At 35.4% G+C, this 20,076-nt stretch overlaps 1 protein-coding gene and 1 long non-coding RNA gene across 6 annotated transcripts in view; one reads left to right on the top strand and one right to left on the bottom strand.

The window, feature by feature from the left end:
- LOC126866152 (tropomodulin) overlaps nt 1-14,918 on the top strand; it is a 118,923-nt gene extending 104,005 nt beyond the window's left edge. For all 3 annotated transcript variants that reach the window (XR_007689786.1, XR_007689787.1, XM_050619379.1), the window contains one exon: nt 10,059-14,918. The gene's annotated coding sequence lies outside the window, so the exon portion shown is untranslated. The remainder of the gene's footprint in view (nt 1-10,058) is intronic.
- The window catches only part of LOC126866165 (uncharacterized), a 103,274-nt gene that overhangs the window by 10,480 nt on the left and 72,718 nt on the right, over nt 1-20,076 (bottom strand). For 2 of the 3 annotated variants that reach the window (XR_007689791.1, XR_007689793.1), the window contains exons 3-4: nt 9,339-9,536; nt 2,363-2,484 (exon numbers count right to left, since the gene is read on the bottom strand). This is a non-coding gene — a long non-coding RNA (uncharacterized LOC126866165). The remainder of the gene's footprint in view (nt 1-2,362; nt 2,485-9,338; nt 9,537-20,076) is intronic. The other variant, XR_007689792.1, reaches the window with a different exon arrangement.

The following is a 20,076-nucleotide window of genomic DNA, read 5'->3' as shown; positions in this document are numbered from 1 at the left end:
GATCCAGTTATTGGGAAGTTACTAAGATTTTATGTTACGAATTTGATTTTTCAATTGAGCAAAATTTAAATGTTATGAAGTTACTCGTACGTTTAATATTAGGATATGCAATGGAAATAAATTTGTTCTTTGTATAGGAAAATCAAATTAAGTCAATCGAAAGGGATATCAACTTGGAATTCTTCCACTTTGGAATACTTTTTCATTGCGAAGCTATTGAAATAAAGAAAGTTGTGATTGGATACTTGTCGCATTAATTTAATAGAATTAGCAAGGGATCTACTGTAAATGTAAATTAATTGCAAAATAATTCCAGATCTTTCACGAATCAGTGGACATCTTTGACCTTAGGTAATTATTAGGTAATTCTCGTAGGATCTCGTGTATGTAATCTACCTTGATCATTGGGAGATTAGGTGATGATAGTAGGTCAATGTAAGGACCAGGCCCAAGGGACAACATATCCCGTGTCCATAAATTGCTCGTACGTCACGAGTTTACAATACGTCTGTCTATCCTTCGACACATCTGTTTATATTGTCCACAGAAATACAGACTTTCTAGGTTCTAACAGCAATTTTTTTGTAAGACATTAGTTAAACCTTTTTCAGTATAAGAATTTTAATTACTTATGCTATTTTTACAACATATAAAATTTAATTATCGTGCTTCAGATAACAACTACATTCCATTATAGAATTGCTGTCTGATTATCCTAAATTAATGTCAAAAATTTCTTTCTTAATTGGACAGTGACCTCCTTTCTACCTCTTTCCCTCTCTTCAACCGTAGACTTTTATTTGGAACAATTAACTCATAATTTATAATTCGTATGAAAAGCCTCAAGGCTCCATATATCTAGCTGCAACTAGAATCATTTTAGATTCATTTGCAGTAATAAGAAGGCAGCTATAGCATTGAAATAATATTTATAGTTATTAATAGTTTTTAGAAGGGAAAGAAAGACGTAGATTTCGTCTCGAAAGCTACAAAAATTTATTAGTACGGTTATTAGATTGACCGTGAATTTATACTTATAATCGATCTCGATCGATCGATTTTAGCTGGTTTTCGTTACGTAATTCAAATTATTATAGAAAATGAAGCTGCCTCTTTATCGCAGCAACGTTTTCAATTTTTCAATTTTCTCATTTCTTAAGGCCCGAGATTTCGCTACACGAAACTAATATCTTTTTCACTTAAGGAGGACGATTCGGATCGTAAAGGTTGAAACTGTAATACTATGAATCCCTGCTTAAAAATATTCCAATTAATATACATAATTCGTTCGAACGAGGAGCCATTTCGTCTCGCACGCGGTTCATTGAATTTGCGAAATTGCGAATTTCTATGTTCCAAAGTTGGGAAATCCTTGGCCCTCGAGTAGTAGGAAGTTACAAGGGTTTCAATTTGTACCATTCAAATCCAGACGATGCTTCCTTCCCTTACGATTAATCTAGTGTGGCGTCAAGATCGATCGATGCGCTCTTTCTGGTTCCGAGCTGGGTTAAGTCCGATCATCGACACACTAGCCTTAATTACTCTGCTCAGCAAGTTGCACGTCAATTGGAAAGCTTTCTGCCCGAGCTCGACGAAGAAAAGTGATGGACCACCTAGATTAGCGATTCCACTATAAAAGGCGTCTTAATGGTTACACGATCTATTTTCCCTTAAGGAAAAAAAGTTTCGCTGAATCAAAATCAAGCTGAATGTTGATTTCAATATCGTTAGGAAAATAAAGTGCAATTCATTCGATTTCATACACTTATTCGTTTGAACGCAGATTTTATTCGGTCAGATTCAATCAGTTTCAATCGTAATTAAGGTGTATCAAAATTTTATTAAACTCGACTCGATATTATTCGTAATTTATTGTTTAAATATTAAAACACGTTCGATAATATACCATTTTTAATATAGCGTTGTTTTATCTTTGACTTTAAAAGTATATAATACATCATTTTTTCTTTTTTCTCTTTTTTTTTTTTAGTTTCTTACCCACGACTTGTCATGTTTTGTCGTATGTTAATATAGTTATTCTATGGAGAACTTTAGAAGCTCGATTGTTCCCAATTGTCACACCAGTAGAATTTCTATCCCAAAATTTAACCAGTTAACGAACACGAACAATTTCTGAAAGGTAAAAAATTGTTAAACGAATTATTTATCAAACTTTCTCGTTCCTCTTACGCAAGAAAAATGTATTGCCGCTGATCACAGCTTGTGATATTTCTCTAATGGTATTAGTTTCGTTGTGCCGAAGAAACTTAGTCGATCAAGCACCAATCAATACGGGTGAACAATTTTCGAACAATAATACAATTCTACCCAAACTCTCATCAAATTCTACAATTCCACTCACGTTTATTACAAGCTCCAAAGACAGCCCGAAAAGTAAACGATCCTGGCGTCGGCAATCCCATCGTAAGTCCTTTCCAAGCGAACCAATCGAACTCGTCCCGTGCAAGCGAAGATTTCCCTGCCCTGGAAATTCAAACGATGACCAATGAAGGAACTATTTTCGCGTGGGAAATCGGTTGCAAACAGCCATCGAAACTGAAGCAGCGATGCGCACGGACGACGTTGATCGTCGACGGAAGCGTTTCACGATTCCAGGCAACCGGATTCGCCCGGTGACGTAATGCAAACGAGAAGAGAAGAAAACTTCTTCGAATCACGAAGTCGAACGTTTCACACTCGATTGACACGTCACTGGGTTTCATCCTCTCGCTCAGCCAGGGAGAAACTTCCACCAATTTCACCCAGCTATTTTCTCTTCATCCATTTTTCCTTCGTGTTCGCGTTTTCCTAGACGCAACAACCTTTTAGGAATATATCCGCGAGTGGACGTGCCACGTCGGAATTTAATGTCCCGTGAAACGAGCCTTTTCTCTCGTCCGGCTTGCTTCCGAATTCGCCACCTCTCACCCCCTTTATCATTACGCGTACAGTTGCAACCGCGTAAAACGACATCGCGGGCTTCGCTGACGAACACTCGCTAATAGAATATCCTCTTGAAAATTGTGGCTTTTCCCCCGGAGAATCTGGTTAGTCGGTTGCGTAAACGATGATTTTATAAAGGACACGTAAGACGTTTCGTTGGGTTTCTGTTTTTAAGAAGATTTTATCGATGGATTGGTGTTACGGCCTTTAGGTAGATACATTGGTTTTATATGCAATTTTTGATATGATATTTAGACATTTTTATTATAGTTTCGATACGGAAATAAAACTATCAAGTCAGGTACACCTTCGTTCGTAAGAATTAGGACACTTAGAAAAGAAGAGACAAGCTTGACAAATTATCACGAACTTTCATTAAATCTTTCACGATTTTCATCACTGATGAATTAGTTATTAATATTCTGCTTCTATGATGAGAATTCTATGATGTGATATTTTCACTTCGTAAGTGATCGTTAATGTCTCCGTTACATTGTGCGAATTCTGTTAAGTCAAATGTTTTATATGCTTCCCGATAAAAATTACGATTAGGTGGAAGGAATTTGGAGAAGTGAATTTTTAGTTTAATTCCTCTATGGAGGTTTGAATTGTGTAATTTCAGAAGAAAGGTAGTCACGCATCGACTCTGCTACTGTTCTAACGGTGGATCGATACTCAAAATACTTTTTGACTACATTCGGGATGCGCCATTCAGATCGCGAAACTTTTCGTGGCTGCGTTTCATTTATCTCCCGCTGGCAGACACAGCCGCTCCTATTCTGTAAAAAAATTACGGCACACCGATAAATCTGATTTCTACCGAAAGTTTTCCATACGATAGTCGTTCGCGATTCCTCATGATTTGTGGAGAAAAAATGGCCCTCCCTTTCAACGGTGGCATCCTGATGAGAAATCAACGGAAATGTTTCGGAAATCGACGGACAAATTTTACCATTCGCGTCAACCTGAATTTGTTTTTTTCCATTTCCAACGACTTTCGACTCCGTTTTTTGATGATACGTATTATTGGGAATTTATTGCAGTCGAATTTTTGCAAAAAAAGATATTGCAATTGCTGCATTGTATAATTTCGAACGTGTTAATTAGTCTTTCAAATTTAATACATTGCATTTACCTAGGAATACGTAATAACACTTTCCTTGTTCGTTTTAATTACTTTTTAACACTTTTTTTATTTTATAAACGGCGATATTTTCTATATAAATAAAATGAAATCTTAATTGTAGTTTTTTACTTATTATCCTGTATTTCCTCTAACATAGCGATCCGTATGTTGTTTAAAATTAATACCGTAAAATATTGGCTGAACTATTTTCTCGAAAGCAAACGTCAAAAATTTTGAAGGAGGAAGATGACGAGACAGAATGTCGGAGGGTATGTGATTCGAGGTGAAATGCTGAAAATTGATGCATTTATCGTCGTCGAATAACAAACAGTTTATTCATGAAATCTGTCAGTTTCGTTTACACCGGACTAAAATCAAGACTGTGTTTGTAAAAGCAATACGCGGAACCACAGTTTGCTGTTTAAATATCAAATATCAATGTTGTTCGCATATTGACGCTGTCACTGTTGTGGTTTCCAGCTGAAATCCTTTCGTAATATGATAGATTTTTTCGTGTGACTCGCGTTCGATATAATGTAATTGCTTTTTCCAAAGAAAAATTTTATTAATGAAATTGAATTAAAAGTTTGATATATCGCATTATATTTGTAGTTCTCACAGCTTCAATTTAATTAAGATTAAAAAATAAGATTTTTCTATTTACGTATAGATGTTTGTATAATTTTGGAGGAAAATATTTTGTTAACTGCAAATACTAAAATGTTTCAATAACTGGTAGCTTTCGTTTGAAAATTTTACATATTATTCCCTGTTTTGAAACGCAAATTTTGATTTATGACCAGATCGGAAGAGGAAACTGCTACTTCAAACTAGAAGTACGCTTTTCAAGAATCGTCAAACTAAAAATTCGTTTTTTCTTTTTTAGGGATCGTGAAATTAAAAATTATTTATATAATAATAATTAATAATTATTTAAAAATAATAATTAAGAATTATATATAAAAAAAAAGCAAATTTTGCTTCAGTGACACCACCTCAGGCGTAAGAGTAAAAATAGCTATAAAAACTATTTGCATATAGTAGCTTTATTCTCCAATCAGGTTTTACGTTATAATATCAATTTTACTCGTACGTTCATAACATAAAATTTTTGTAATCCTGAAAATACTACTATCTGATACGAAATATAATATATTTGGTGTTAATTAGTACGTAAATGCTATAATAAATACAATAGTATGTAGATACTTTTTGTAGTCGCTGTGCATAAATAAAAGGTAAATAAATATCGTACTTTTTAAAAGACAAAAAAAAAAAAAATAAAAAATTGTATATAACGCATCGAATGTGCTATAGATGGATGTTTATCAGTGTGACAATTTTTTCGTTACATTATACGAATACATAAATTATTTCAGCTTCCTTTAGATAGACAGAAAGATCGTAAAATATTCGATAAAAATCAACGTTGTGTTGTTCAATCAGTATAACTCTGCTTTGAATATATTCTCGAAAATAGTAATTCAACTGGAGCAAATGTTCATAATGTTTCATCGATTCTCCCTAAAATTGTCACGACTGGCTGATTTTAATTAATACATGTTGCATCCAATGCATACAGGCCGAGCCAGTGTTTGCACTTTAAACAATATTCTGCATAATAACGCGTCGCTCGCCGATAGAATCGATTTGCCAACGGCACGGAGACCTTTTTTGCTTATCGAGATCGTTGAAAACGTTGGTGACACGTTAAAAATGCGCGTACCACGCTTGCACATCCCAGATAGTAATTTCCGTCGAAGTTGTAATTTGTTTGCTGGTTTACACGATCGGAGAGCCGTTTTCCAAGTATAAGAAAAATTTGAAATTTTTATGCGTCCGTGCTGGAATTTCGAAGCGTGTCGCGAAGATAAAGCCTTGATAAATTATTTTCTAGTTCGAGCAATATATTTCGTATAATTAATCTTCGATACCCGATGTCCTTTTTCCTCAATTTTAATTTTCGTTCAGCGCAAATAAATTTCAGAACGATTCGCTACATTTGACAAATGTATATACATAAGTACAATTATAATACAAATATTCGATATAAATTTCCTTTTAAGAAAAAGTATTTATTTTTATAGGCAGAAATCGTATTTATTTAAATACGATAAAATACGATTAAATACGATTTCGAAATCCTCTACATTGTCTGCAATATTCTTATTGGAAATACAGATATTATTATCACATTTCTTTTTACAAAATGAAACACTTAAACACTTATTGTTTAGATTTAAATACATATTGATTTCTTCTTTTTCAAAGCAGGTACATACGTTTCGATAAGGAACTGAAACAGTAGCAAATATAATTATTTTCATTTTCTAAATTATGTTCGACGAGTTAAATTTGAATTAACTTTTCTACAATCTGTGTGTATAAAATGCACAGTTATACAAACATTTTACGTAATAAGATAATGAACAGCGAGATAAATACACATAGATTGTATAATCTCCTAATCAATCCTTTTTTTTATATAATCTATATATTTTTATTGTATAATCTCTTCCTATCTATCTGTATCTATCATACAGACACGTTGCATGATTTTGTAATCTAGCTGTAATCTCTCTATATGCTTTACATTCTTAAAAGGTAACTTTAATCTCCACTACTTATCATTATTTTCTTTCTATGAAACACATTATATACCAGAAAATAATAAAGACACTTTAAAATTTTAATTTATTCTCTAATCTGTTGAAAGAAAATCAAAGGCTTCTTATACTAATATTTAGATATTAACTATCTGTATAATAATATATAATATATGAAAATTCTATGTAACATCTTTATTAACAAAATTTCTATTTCTATTATTTTCACGAAATCTCAATTAACAAAAAAAGAGAAACAAAAAGAATGTATTAATATTTCCATTTTCCAATACAAGAAACGCCACACACTTTTCATATTCACATTCTTCAATAAACTATCCTTTAGAATTATATTCCAATCGTCGACTTTCGCCATCGTTTCAACTTATTCGTAACTTTTTCCGACGAAATTTTCTCGCACAACAGCAGGGACAGCCTAAGCCTTTCAAAACCGAAGATTTTCACGGTGAAACAAACGTTGGCTGGCGTACAACCGTTCGCGTTAATTACTGAAACTTTAGGAATCGCGTGCGTCACGGAATAAAAGAGAATACTGTATCCGCTGGGATTATCCCTCCGAAAGATGCTGTCACTGCAAACTGTCGGCCGACATTTTTCTGTGGCCACGGTTTTTTCACGTTTCGTGCTTTGTCCCTGTCGCGTCGCGTCGCTTTGATCTTCCTCGGCCTCAGAGTCCTCCGCGTCCATTTATATCTCCGCGAGCTACGAATCGAGGTTGAACGCGAGCATAGCTCGCTGGAATTTAAATCATTCATTACGCTCTCGTCGCTGTTTGTAACTCGCGGATCTCGTGCACAATTATCGTTTCGATGAACCTTTGAAATTTCGATGTCGTTGACGTTAAGCGACAGAGAGCGTGAAAACTGTTATTCGCGTTCAAGAACGTATTTAGGGATATTCGGGGAGTTGATGGATCTTTCCATTGCGCTTGAATTATATTTGAAGAATTGGAAAGTATAGTCGATCGAGTATTTAAATTGGTTTGCGTCTGTTTAAAAATGTGTTAGATATTTGAAAATGCTATTTAGGTATATTTTGGGAATATTTGTTATCTATCTGCTTGCTATCTAATGTTTACTATCATATAATCATAATCATATAATAATATGTCATAATCTATAACATGTTTGCTATCTAATCTGTGCTCACCTGAAGATGTTCGCTACATCTGAGAAAAAGTTAACGATCTTGAGGTAATCTTCGATGAAATTTATTGGAAATAAATTGTCAAAAGATTAAGGAAAGAAAACCAAATAAGAAGAAGGTTTCTATAGTTTGTACTCGATGGAGTATTTATCTTCAACTTGATTTATATTTGTCTAGGAATACTTGGAATATTTAAAAACAACAACAAATAGTTTAAACTTCAGAAATAGTAAAGAAACGTTGTAGAATTTGTCTCCTATTGAGTGTTAGTTTTACGTTATTTTGTATAACAAGTAACGGAGGGTAGCTGGTTTATGGATTTTACTGTGAATGTAAACTTTAAGCTTCCGATTGCAAGAACGATGATTCTTTTTCAGGAACTAGCTAATTGAAATACAGACCGTTCCTATTTATATATTCTTAAGTGCACATTTTAAAACTCAGGAAGTGCTTTCAAGCAAACACGTGTTCATTAGATGTTACGATTCAATACACATGTAGAACATCCCTGTTTCCTAAGAGGGAAACATTTCCTGAAAGTGGAAAAAAGAGCTTGCCTCGAGTTATTCCGAGCTAGCAAGATTTTCCATATCTGAAAGTTACATTATTTAGCGAAAAGAAATTTTTTGAACGTAAATTAAAGGTAGAAATACTTTGTTCTTAATATTATACGCGTAATATTAGTATACAGTTACACAATATATTTCAATGAAATTCTCAAAGTTTCAATTATTTGAAGAAAATTAGTTCCTGTAAAATTTTTTGAAGCTCTTTTTTACAAGTAATTTTTAATCCTTAATCGTCGTGTTTGCGTTAAAAGTACCTGCTACTCGCATTTCTTAAAACTCGAATTAATTTACATCTTTTCTATAATCGAGAAACGAATCCAGCTAAGAATCCAGTTAGATACACTAAGTAAATTATTCGCCGTGAATTTTCCATTATCGGTGTTTATCATTACTTAGATCACATGCAATTGAATGCAGAAGCAGGACATTTCCACGACAACGTCTCCAGTGAAATTCGCGTCTAGAGAACGACTCCAATCGAAATAATTCAAGACAGTTCTATCTGGAGAATTGTTGCAGCCAAGCGATGTTATATTCAAAAGAATGTCGAGGCTAAATTGCTTTATATTTTAACTCTAATTCTTTCTGCCTCAGAACAAATTTTCCTTTATTGCTCGTACCTTTAATCTCGTAGTTTGAGAAGTTTTAAATTATTCAAGAATGTTACATCGATCTATATGTGCATTCTGACCCCATTATCGCTTAAAATATGCGAGTTTCATATGTCGTGAACCGAATAAATAAATGAGAAGAGGTTATTTTTAAAGAAGCTTCAAGCTCCTCGAAGCACACTTAAAATAATAATTGTTACTTTCTTCAATTGGGACCATATGCTGCTCTATTTTGAAATTACCGTTCGATTATTCATTTAAAGAGACCGAATGCAAAAAAGCTATTTGCTCAGTAAAAATTATTTTTAGAACTTACCTTTCTAAAAACCTCCTTTCCCATTTAGTTCAATATTATCTGCCCCGTAAGTCATTTAGTCTCGTTCGAAATCCTCGATGCATTATCCTCCACTTCAACAACTGTTTAAAATACTCAACGTTTCCCCACGTTCAAAAATATCCTCCTGTAATCTCTTCCAACTATTTGAAAAGTATCTTCGTGATACGAAGTGGTTTCCTGAAACAAGCGATATAAATGAAAATAGTGATTTCATACCGGACAAGAATCCTTCAATACGATATAATATGACTTTTATTCTTTGGAAAATCAAGTTTAAAGATCTTAACTTGTTGGATTTTTAGAAGAAGGAAGACTTTTTCCAATATTTTTACTTGTTAAAAAAAAATCGTTAGTTTCTATAATATTCATTATCTTCGTTCACTGTTAAAAATAATTAATAAATACTTGACTTCTAATTTTAGTTAATCGAGGTTAATCAAGAGTATCCAATGAATTTTCAAATTCCGTTTTCTCCACGTTGAAATCTTTTAAACAAATTCTGCCTTATATTGCAACAGCCACGTTCTCCATGACACAATTATATAAATAACGATACGTCGAATTTTCTTCGAAAAGAAACGCAATCGCCGTGTTTTTCGTCAAATGATCGATCGATTCAGTGGACTCGAGGATCCCAGATCAGCAAGCTTGGTCACATGTTCTCACACAAGGCCATCGATGGGCGACTTTTTTCCACAGATCGTCTACACCGCACGGGAAGGTCTTCCCGCAATTATACCATCGGTTGGGCCGTACGTCGATGATGATGATCACCAACGTTCACGAATCTCGACAAGGACGACCTTTCATGGCGACCAAGACGCTTGAGTAATCTGTCAGCGATTATTTATTGTATTAACCGGATCAATTTGGTATTTAGAATAAGACAGAAATTTTAAATTATATGATTTTCAAAAGAATGCAGTTTAGACGAATGACAATTCATTTTTAAGATCATTCGATTGCGATTGAGGGATGATCAACCCTTAACTGCTACGTAAGATAACGCGATATTTCGAATGTTGTAAATATCGTCGTAATTTTGTTTTCAAGTAACAAATGACACTGAGTGTCGCTAACCTTCGGTTACTATTTTATTAATAATTACAAACCGTGTAACATTAAAGCTACGATATTTTTACATTATTTGCGATATTACAATGTTACATTTACGATGTCGATTAATTAAAAATATTACGATATTGGATTTTATATTTATTTATAGCCTACAAGAATATAAAATTTAAATTTTTATTTAAGTTCACAACTTAACAACAGAGCAGTTCACAACTAGTGAACTCGCGTAGAGTTTCTATATCAACGTAGCAGTTATGGGTTAAATATAATAGTTTATCAGTGCAATCTAGAATAGCGGATAGTTTGGAATAATTTAAGTTGCTTTCAAAGCGTTGCGAAGCATCGATCTGCTTTTAAAATGGATCACTTCTGGTTGCATTTGAGATATTTGAAATTATCGAAAAGCGAGTCACACTAAGTGACGGAGAACTTCTCTAATTTTCCAGGACTTTTGCTTTAGTTCTTGAAAGAAAATTCTCTCAACGTTTCTACATTCAAATTGTGCTTTTACATTCGATTCATCAACCATTTGAAAAGTTTACGGATCTGGAAATTGTAGAACCTCGAAAGTTTCGTCCTTTAACTAACGACAAAGAAGATATTGGAAATCCGGAATCTTCCAGATTTCATATAAGTCCGAATTTCTAGAGAATCTTAAAAGGACGCGAATGAAAAAATGTTCAATAGATACGCACAGGTTGAAAGTAACGAAGCTTCAGTATTGAAAGCTTTCGTGCGTTCGAGCTTCTCTTTTTTCCTCAAGAATTTGTGGACCATCTGGAAATACTACTGTCGTTCGAGAGCACTTTGCGTTCATAGCTAAAACAGATACAAATTTTCAAAGAAGATATATTCAATTCTTCGACTGTTTCGTGATTTAGTAATACTAAAACGAATATCGTAGAAAGAAACTTTTCAGGATTCTAAATTGAAAATGATCCAGATCTTATAATCAATTTGACACGTTGATAAATATGAAAAAAAGGTAACATATATCCTACATATTTTTTATTTGTTTAATCATTTCTTTTTCTCTTCGATTAACTTAAAATAGGAAATCATTGTAACGGGGAAAGCTCATGTCTGTCTCGAATTCGCTTGGTTAAGATTCGATTATACAGGGTGATTGGTAACTGGTGGTACAAGCGGAAAGGGGGCGATTCTACGCGAAAAAGGAAGTCGAAAATGTAGAATAAAAATTATTTTTTTTAATTTTTCCATCGAGACAACGATCTACAGTGAGATCCGTTATAACGAGACGTGATAAAATGCACGCGTACCGAGCGAAAATTCAAAGTCGATTTTCTCGAAAACAAAGCCTCAAACGAAAAATTTTTATTCTATATTTTCGACTTCTTTTTTCGCGTAGAATCACCCCCTTTCCGCTTGTACCACCAGTTACCAACCACCCTGTATTTGAAAATGCCAATCGCATTTCTCAAGAAGCGGTTCCAACGAATTTTGTTATCATTATACTTGAGTTCGTTACTGATTACGTGTTCTTACAATAATTAATTATACTTACAAGCAACAAATGAGACAAAAACAGGAACGTTTATCATCTATATCGATTCGAAATAAAGGTGTGATATCAAAACCGAACGTTAAAACTACATGAAAAAATGAGAGAGAGAAAAAAAAAAGAAAAGATTAAGAAACACAATTCGATGCTTCCTATCGCTATCGATCGAATTCGATCTCGTCGATTACTTCTCTGGTGGTTCTCGCGATAAAGGGGTTCCGCGGTTTTGGTTTCGAAAGCAGCCTAGCCGTTCCGGCTACGCTTCCGGTTTCCCTTCCCAGCGCATTCAGAGCTCCCGGAAGTGTCTCGTTTTCCCAACCGGATGCCACGGAACCCGCTGAATCGCACCTGACCACTTCCTGCGTCCAATACCCTTTATCGTCCCTCTTCGCAGGTCAACGAATTTCAACGTCGTCCCCAGACTCTACGATCGTCTCCCTCTCCCCTCTCTCTTTCTCTCTCTCTCTCTCTCTCTTCCTTCTATTTTATTTTTATTTCGCATCGTTTCGACGGAAGTTTTGTCAAATTTACTCCGTAAATTCCAATACCATCGACGGTCAACATAAATCGAGCGCACAGTCGTTTCGTTCCCGTTTTCGAATTTTATTTCACCGATTTCATCCGAACGCTTGAAAGTTGCGCGGATAGAATCGATGAAATTTTTTTCGCGTCACATGCCAGTTTTCACGAACTTTAACGGCGGAAATTTCACACGAGTTTCGTCGTTGGAAAAATTCCACTTTTACTCTCTCGGCGAGGAGACTACGTAACACGTTGCTCTTACCGTTCACGTTTAACCCGGCTTATTTCTGTTTTGCTAGCGTGCAACTTCATTTTTGATCATTTGCTTAAAACAAATCAAGAAGATTTCGCACGACGCTACCTACGTTCCCTATAAAATTGATTTTTCAAGTAAGTGCTTCCGCGCGAAACGATCGCGCTCGATGTCGCGCCGTTCGAATGAAATTGAATCGTGTTCGTCCGTGAAATTCAATTGCTTTTCGTTCTATTAGATTGGTGTATATGAAATGTCGTTTCTTCGAACGCGAAACTTTAACCAGCCGAAGTTTTTTTCGAAACATCGAATATAAAGTAACGTCCCGTTGATCTTTTTCGAAAGCTTTTCTTGACCATAGATTTATAAAAATGATCACCTATTAACGAATTCTCTCGTGTAGAAAAATGTCTCTTCTTCAAACGCTAAATTTACGTTCTCAGCGACGTTCCTGACAATTCTTCAAATTTAATCTCATGAAATTATACGAATATTCCAATTATTAAGCTGATCTCGATCCATCAAAATCGAATTGGAATCTCGTGCAGACGTTTCGTACGCGTCAACCTAGTAATTGTTCTGTTAAAAATTTTGTTAAAAATCTTCTATTCTCCCGGTTTTACAGAAACGATATTTTACATGCGTCGAGCTAATATTTTCCTTTTATTTCGCTATTTTGTAAAAAATCGTCTAACAAATGACTCTAGCGAATCTCGATTTTCTTTTACATTTTTCCTCTTAAGTGATCAACGAGAGAGACTTGTGTGCGTATAACTTGTTTTTTTTTTTAACGTTCCTGTTGAAACACTTGAAACGGAGCGATGTTATGTCACTTGGGCCGCGTGATCGGAAGAGCGTCGAGTGTTGCACCCTCAAACGTTCGGTGAAACGAGTCGCCTTTGACGTAACGTTCATTCGTCGACACTCGAAATCATCCTGAAAATCGTCCTCGCTCGTAAGTAGCTGTCAGAGTATCAAGAACGATCGTTTCTACGAGAAGCGAACGAAACTAATATCTCAAGAAGTTAAATGGCGTCTCCGACGTGGAAGATTAGTTCTTGGCTAGTTTCGACGGCTGCCCCGCGTTGTGATACAATTTTGAAGCGATAACATTCGGTAGAAATTTAGGCGGATTTTGCTGAAATATATGCGGTGAACTATATTTATCAAACGAAACACCTTGTTTCTTTGAGATTTTAATTTTTGAGACGATAATATGAATTGAAAAAGTTAGAATAATATATTAGTATATAAATATCGTATAGTAGATATTTTATACTGTTACATGAACTTGTCTTATTTCAATTAATACCGTGTAACAACCGAGATAAACATTCATATGCTTTCTATTTAATTTCTATTAATAAGAAACTTTACAAGTCACAAGGTATTGATAAATATTCTTGCATAACATCAACAAGTTTGATAAGGAAAAGTATGAAACTTGACAACCAAATTTTCCACATATATTCGTGAATCGATCTACTTAACGAAAAATTATAAAAATTTGTAATTTGTAAGTTTAGCGATAATATTAGTCGGTAAATGATCGTGCAAGAGGATGTTGGACTAGCAAATTATTTGTTCCACATTCTTCTCTTATCCTTGCAGCGATAAAGCTTATTCTCTGTACACCAAAATTTCTACTCTGTATTTCACGGTTCGTTATCGTCGAACCAACTCGATGGACGATTAAATTCCAAGTAAAATCGATTCTAAACCCCTGCAAAATTACACGAGAGTTAACTGAGGATAATATTAGAAGAAATTTCAAGCTGCGACTTGGACTATCCTTCTGATGCTACAGCGGTAACAGGCTGTGCCACGTAACAACCGCTTTAAACGAATCTTTCCGCCATATTAACCGGTCGGAGGTCGCCTGGATTTCCCGTGAAATATCATTTTTAGCCGGTGACCGCCGTGGGCGGGCATTCGAGGAACGGCTGACCAGGACTCTTTTCGTGCGGTCGTGTCGAATATTGTCTATAATCGAGAGAACGTTCCTGAGAGAATGAGATCGACCGAATGGGTGGGAGTGAATGTAATATACGAGTCGTTTCTGTCGCCTCTCGTCGTTTCGAACGCGTGCAGTCCTTGCGCTCGAGACACACCGTGGTAAACCCCAGAGCGGTTTTGTCGCACCGCGAGATGTAAGAAATTTGCCAGTAATATTAATATATTACCACACTTCTCCTAATGGTAGGTCGTATGCTTCGTGGAAAGTTTCGTCGAACTTGGAAAAGGAACGGCTGGCAGAAATTCTTGGTTAGCGAAAACGGTAGTCGTGGAATAAACAGATTTTTCGATGACGACTTTGCTGAATAATTCTTGCATATCGTTGTATTTATTAGTTTGAAATTATACAAAAATTGAGAAACTGTTTGTTATAGTAGATGGAGGAATTGGTTTTTAGAAACATCAGCATTCATTGAAGATTTTTCTTTTACTTTGACCAGACGTCCTTCTTTTTCAAAAGTCTTGTAATCGATCAATCATACTGTAAACTAACAATAAGTAAATTATCTCTAGAAAATTCGACCAAGCTTTCCTCTATATGCGAGTCGAAGAACGATCGGAGATGATCGTTTCTTGGAAAAATAAAAAGAGAGAAAAAAAAGGTGGAGGAAAAGGGAAACTTCGCTGTCCCTTTCGTGATTCGTTATGTTTCTATTATATTCAGGTTTCCGGTCAGCGAAATAGCTTCTCATCTCCGGTCGTTGCATACGCGATTAAGGTACTAATGAAACTATTATTCTAATTAATGATTAGCATCGATACGATATCAGTCTGTACATATTGTCTTCGCTGTCATTTCTTATACTTCGTCGTGACTTGTAAATGCAGTAGAGAACGAATGGTCGCGTGTATGATCGACTTTTGCAAGAAATTCGCTCGCACGAGCGAAGAATGAACGACGTATAGAAAAAAAAGTTAGAATTCGACGCGTTTAACCTCTTGAGGGAAATGATGTTATTTAACATTATCTGTCTCGTTGGATATCTGAATGCAGTTGAGAAGTAAGAAATATTCATTTGTCTCTTGTCTTTTTCTTTTATTAGAATCATCCCTGAAGAGGTTAATGGATATAGAAAAATAAAAGTAAAGATGAGACATTTTAACGAGCGTAACGTATGTTTATCGCGTGTCTCGATGTTAGAAATAGAAATAATTGATTAAGAAAAATGACGGTATAGTCATTTGTCTCGCTCGCGGCCTTTCGAATACGCCTCCTTCTTTGTAATTCACGTATTTGCATACACACTGCGGCACACGATACGCATATTGCATCCATGTATGAAACTAAAATGCACGCGCACGATCGAAAAGCCTTGCTGCTAGCCTTATCTTGTAACACGAAGTATGAATAAATCATTGAAAACGTAAAAATAGTCTTTGTTTGTTCATTTTCTTGAACTGGAGGCCAACAAGGTTTGTATTCTACAACTTTTGTTACGTAAAATATAAAACACAAAGACGTGTACAGATCGAAACGAAGTATTTGAAAATCGAATAACGTAGTCCAAGCTATTGTAGAAATTTTCCTATGCGTAGGTGTATTATACAATGCAATTAAGAAACTATGACGAGAAAGAAGGGCAGAATCTTCGTATTTCTCGGTATTAGAATTCTAATATTCAACGCAAATATCCACTTTGTACATTTACAGATGAAGATAAATGGAAATGTTTATATTTTACGTTCATCGTAGATATGCCAGCATGAAGGAAATGCGTTGAACGAGGAACACGTGAAACGCTTGCCGATTTGATGCAAATGAGGGTAATGTTTAATGCAAATTCCAAGCGATTATATTATGGAAACTTAAAAGTCATTAAAGCACAAATGTTCTAGAAAAATAGGGTAACACTGTTAATTCCTTCGTGTATGCTATTTATCGTTTAATTGCTTAACTTACTAAATGTTCATACGCAACGTGGTAAAAAGCGTGGAATATAGTCTCGAAAAATATAGAAGATTAAAATATTCCATGCGAACGTTCCAGGCTAAGTATATCAAGGATAAAGAAGAACAAATTAAACTAAAACTAACTGGATCTGTGAAACACATTAAAAAGCTGACGAAAACGACGATTAAATCGATCAAACCCTATCTCTTACTTTCCATTGCACATTCTTCGACTAACATCGAAACATTATACATACGTATCCAAAACAACTGACCTTACTTTCCTATAAATACGTTCCCCTATAAATTGTTTCTTTATCCTATCGCAGCCTGAACATATCCAATTCCAACTTCTTATTCGATTCGACTATTGTAACAAGATTGTGCCGGCGAAGAAACGCGAAGGGTTCACGGACACGTGGTCCGCGACGGCACTTGTTCGTGGCAAGTTCTAGACGGCGACAAGTTCGTCTGAATCTGGCTGAATGGACGCATAGATGGCCGTTGAATGCAGTCGTTTACAGGCACGCATTGAATCGGTCCCGGAACGTGGTCCATTCATAAGCAAACCAGGGAACGGGGCCAGCTCGCAGAGGAGGAGAATACGGAGGAGGAGGATGTCTTATCGGGCGACAAAGCGTCTAATCCGCGTGCCGATTTCCGGGCCGCCGGTTCCGGACCCCGGAATGCACGCTCCGTCGAATATATCCGACTTAACGATCGCCGATTATTGAATGCAAATTGATTCCCGAGTTGCTGCCGGGATCAGGCGTCTCTCCAGTTTCGAATCCGTGTTTCAATTGCACGACCGATGCTCCTATCGCGCTACGTCGCGTCGTGTCTTTTCGAAGGTACGAAGCAGCTTCTGCGAATTACTGGCATTCGTAGAAAATGAAGACGTTATAGGAAATTTTTGGCACGAGCTTGTTAGACCTGAAAGAGAACTGTGCGCTTTAGATTATTAGTATTTTCTAGCTTTTGTAACCCGGTTATTTTATTATTAATAACGCGGTTATGTGGCTCGCTGTCGGTGAGAATTTTGTTTTTGAAGAATTATTATTATCTGCTTTCAAAGTATATGGCACAGCGCGTATATCATCTTTCTTGATATTTGGTGTAGCTTATGAATTTCAAATTGTGCACATTTTTAAATAAAATTACAATACCATTCGTTCATAATTTCTTTTCTATTTTGGATACAATGTAATAACTATCCCAAGATTACTGACCTAGGATGGTATATTTTCTATATATCTAACGTTATAGTTTATTTATTTAAAATAAATATTGTAATTGATAGAAGTATATATCTTTAAATAAGAGATAATAAAAATACACAATACATTACAGTACAATACTAGCATAATGCACGTATTACATTGTAATACAAATTACTGTACGTTATACTATTAAACATTTACCTCTATTTTCCCCTTAAACTAACGAATCACCGAATAACCGTTCCTCTTCTAAAAGTGATTAAACCAAGGAAGACCGAGAGTCGTCAAACGTTTCAAGAGACTAAGAACAAGCCGAGTCCGCAAAATCACGTCGTTAATCGTATATCCCGATGTAATTAAAAATATATCTCGCCCAAGGGTGTTATTTAGCCCGCCAATTTCATTGATTATCGTTGCGCGTGTATCACCATGGAGAGCGATTGCCGCGAATTAGGTAATTTCCTTAACGATCCTCTACACCGTAACTTTCGCTGCTGCTAGTTAGCGATCCTCTTAATTATCGCTGCAACTCGTCGGATACTTTCTTTGAAAACTTCGTTCTTGAGATGTTTATTAATCAAATGCTGTGTCGTCGCAATCAATGATTGAATTCCCCTGGATGCGTTCTCCTTCAGGTATTTCTCCCCTCTGTCAGTAGCTTTCGTTTCACAAGTTATCGTTTGTTTCTTGAAAATTCGACGTCGATACAAACTTCTTAACGAGACGAACGGCGAAATAAGTAATTGTACGACCGGTCCACTGGGAAATTCTTCGACGAAACGCGCGAATTCAAAGTCTGGAGACTGGCTAGGGAGTTGGAGCTATAGCGTGTCGCTATTGTGGTCAGAGTTTAACGTTATCGAGCTAATTACCTTATCGAACGATTGCTTTGTTCAGTGAATTGGAAATGTTGTTGATCGGGTTTTCGTTGATCAAGCCTTTCAATTACCCTTGCTTCCATCATTTTCACTTCAAGTATCGTATTATTCTATGTCGTTCACACGCGTGATCTACTAACAAGTTAAATAGATCAGCTGTGTGTCTTTCTTAATAAATCATTCTGTGTCTATATTCTGAAACGCTCGCGTCACTTATAACGTGACTTAATACATTAAACGTGAACTGGTTATCGTTGTTTTGACATTTCACGTTTCTCTTGCAACCTTTTGATGAAACATGCGTATAGACACCGCTACGTATGTACCTGCATATACCACATGTTCATCTTATTTTCAGGCAGAGTAAAAACCTGGCGAAGTTTGCTGTATAGATACAAGTGGAGCGAATTGAGATCTCGTATGTTCACGTTAGAGATATAAAGTTTATAAATGTGTCTCACGTAAGTAGAACGTGATCCCTGAAAACAAAAATAAACTCTGGCCGCCATATTTTCCGCGCTGTTGGACATGTTTTATATTTTCCTTGATATTCTTATAGTTATGGAAATCTGCTGTGTGAAATGCAAATTAAGGAACGCGCCACGGACCCTGAATAATCGCCTAATTCGATTTTTTAGCGCGTTAAGCTTGCACGAAACTTCCACTTGCTTTACGAAATTAGATTAACATCTCGTGCAGACGTTACGAATCGTGAAGAACGCTATCAACGTATGCGAATTTTTCGTATATACATACATATGTATATCGTGTGTGTGCGTGTTTGTGTGAGCTTTCAAACAAGAGCAAACTTAGGAAAACTGTGTTAGACTTGAATGAGGTACCTATAATAATAAGAGCTGTGCATCGTTATAACTCTAGCGAAATTTAAAGAAATATAATACTCTCGTGTAACATAAACATTTTAACGAATCACACATGTATACACAAATGGGTGATATTTCATGAAGATATTTTTATCTCGTATATGAAGATTAGAATAAAATTGTTTCTCGTAATATTTTCTTCAGACGTGGAATTTTATTTCCTTCTAGTTGATTGTGAAAATATTTCAGTAGCTTGTAGACGCTTCCCATTGTTTAGTTTAGTCTAATCGCCAATTGGTAACATGAAAAATAATAGCAAAGACAGTGGAATATAAATTTGCTGAGAAATTGATTCTGACAGTTTTTAGTTTTCGATTATCTTGGATATTTTATAGCTATGCAAAATAATTTTATTGTATATCATATAATATAGTCATTTATTTATCATAGAAAGTAACAGTCTATGAATTATCAATAAAAATGTGTAAGAAATTATAATTTACATCAGTCTTTTA

The sequence above is a fragment of the Bombus huntii genome, chromosome 5 (assembly GCF_024542735.1).
Source record: "Bombus huntii isolate Logan2020A chromosome 5, iyBomHunt1.1, whole genome shotgun sequence".
Classification (NCBI taxonomy): Eukaryota; Metazoa; Arthropoda; class Insecta; order Hymenoptera; family Apidae; genus Bombus; species Bombus huntii.
The sequence above is the reverse complement of the archived record's forward strand: the minus strand, read 5'-3'. Positions and strand labels throughout refer to the sequence as shown.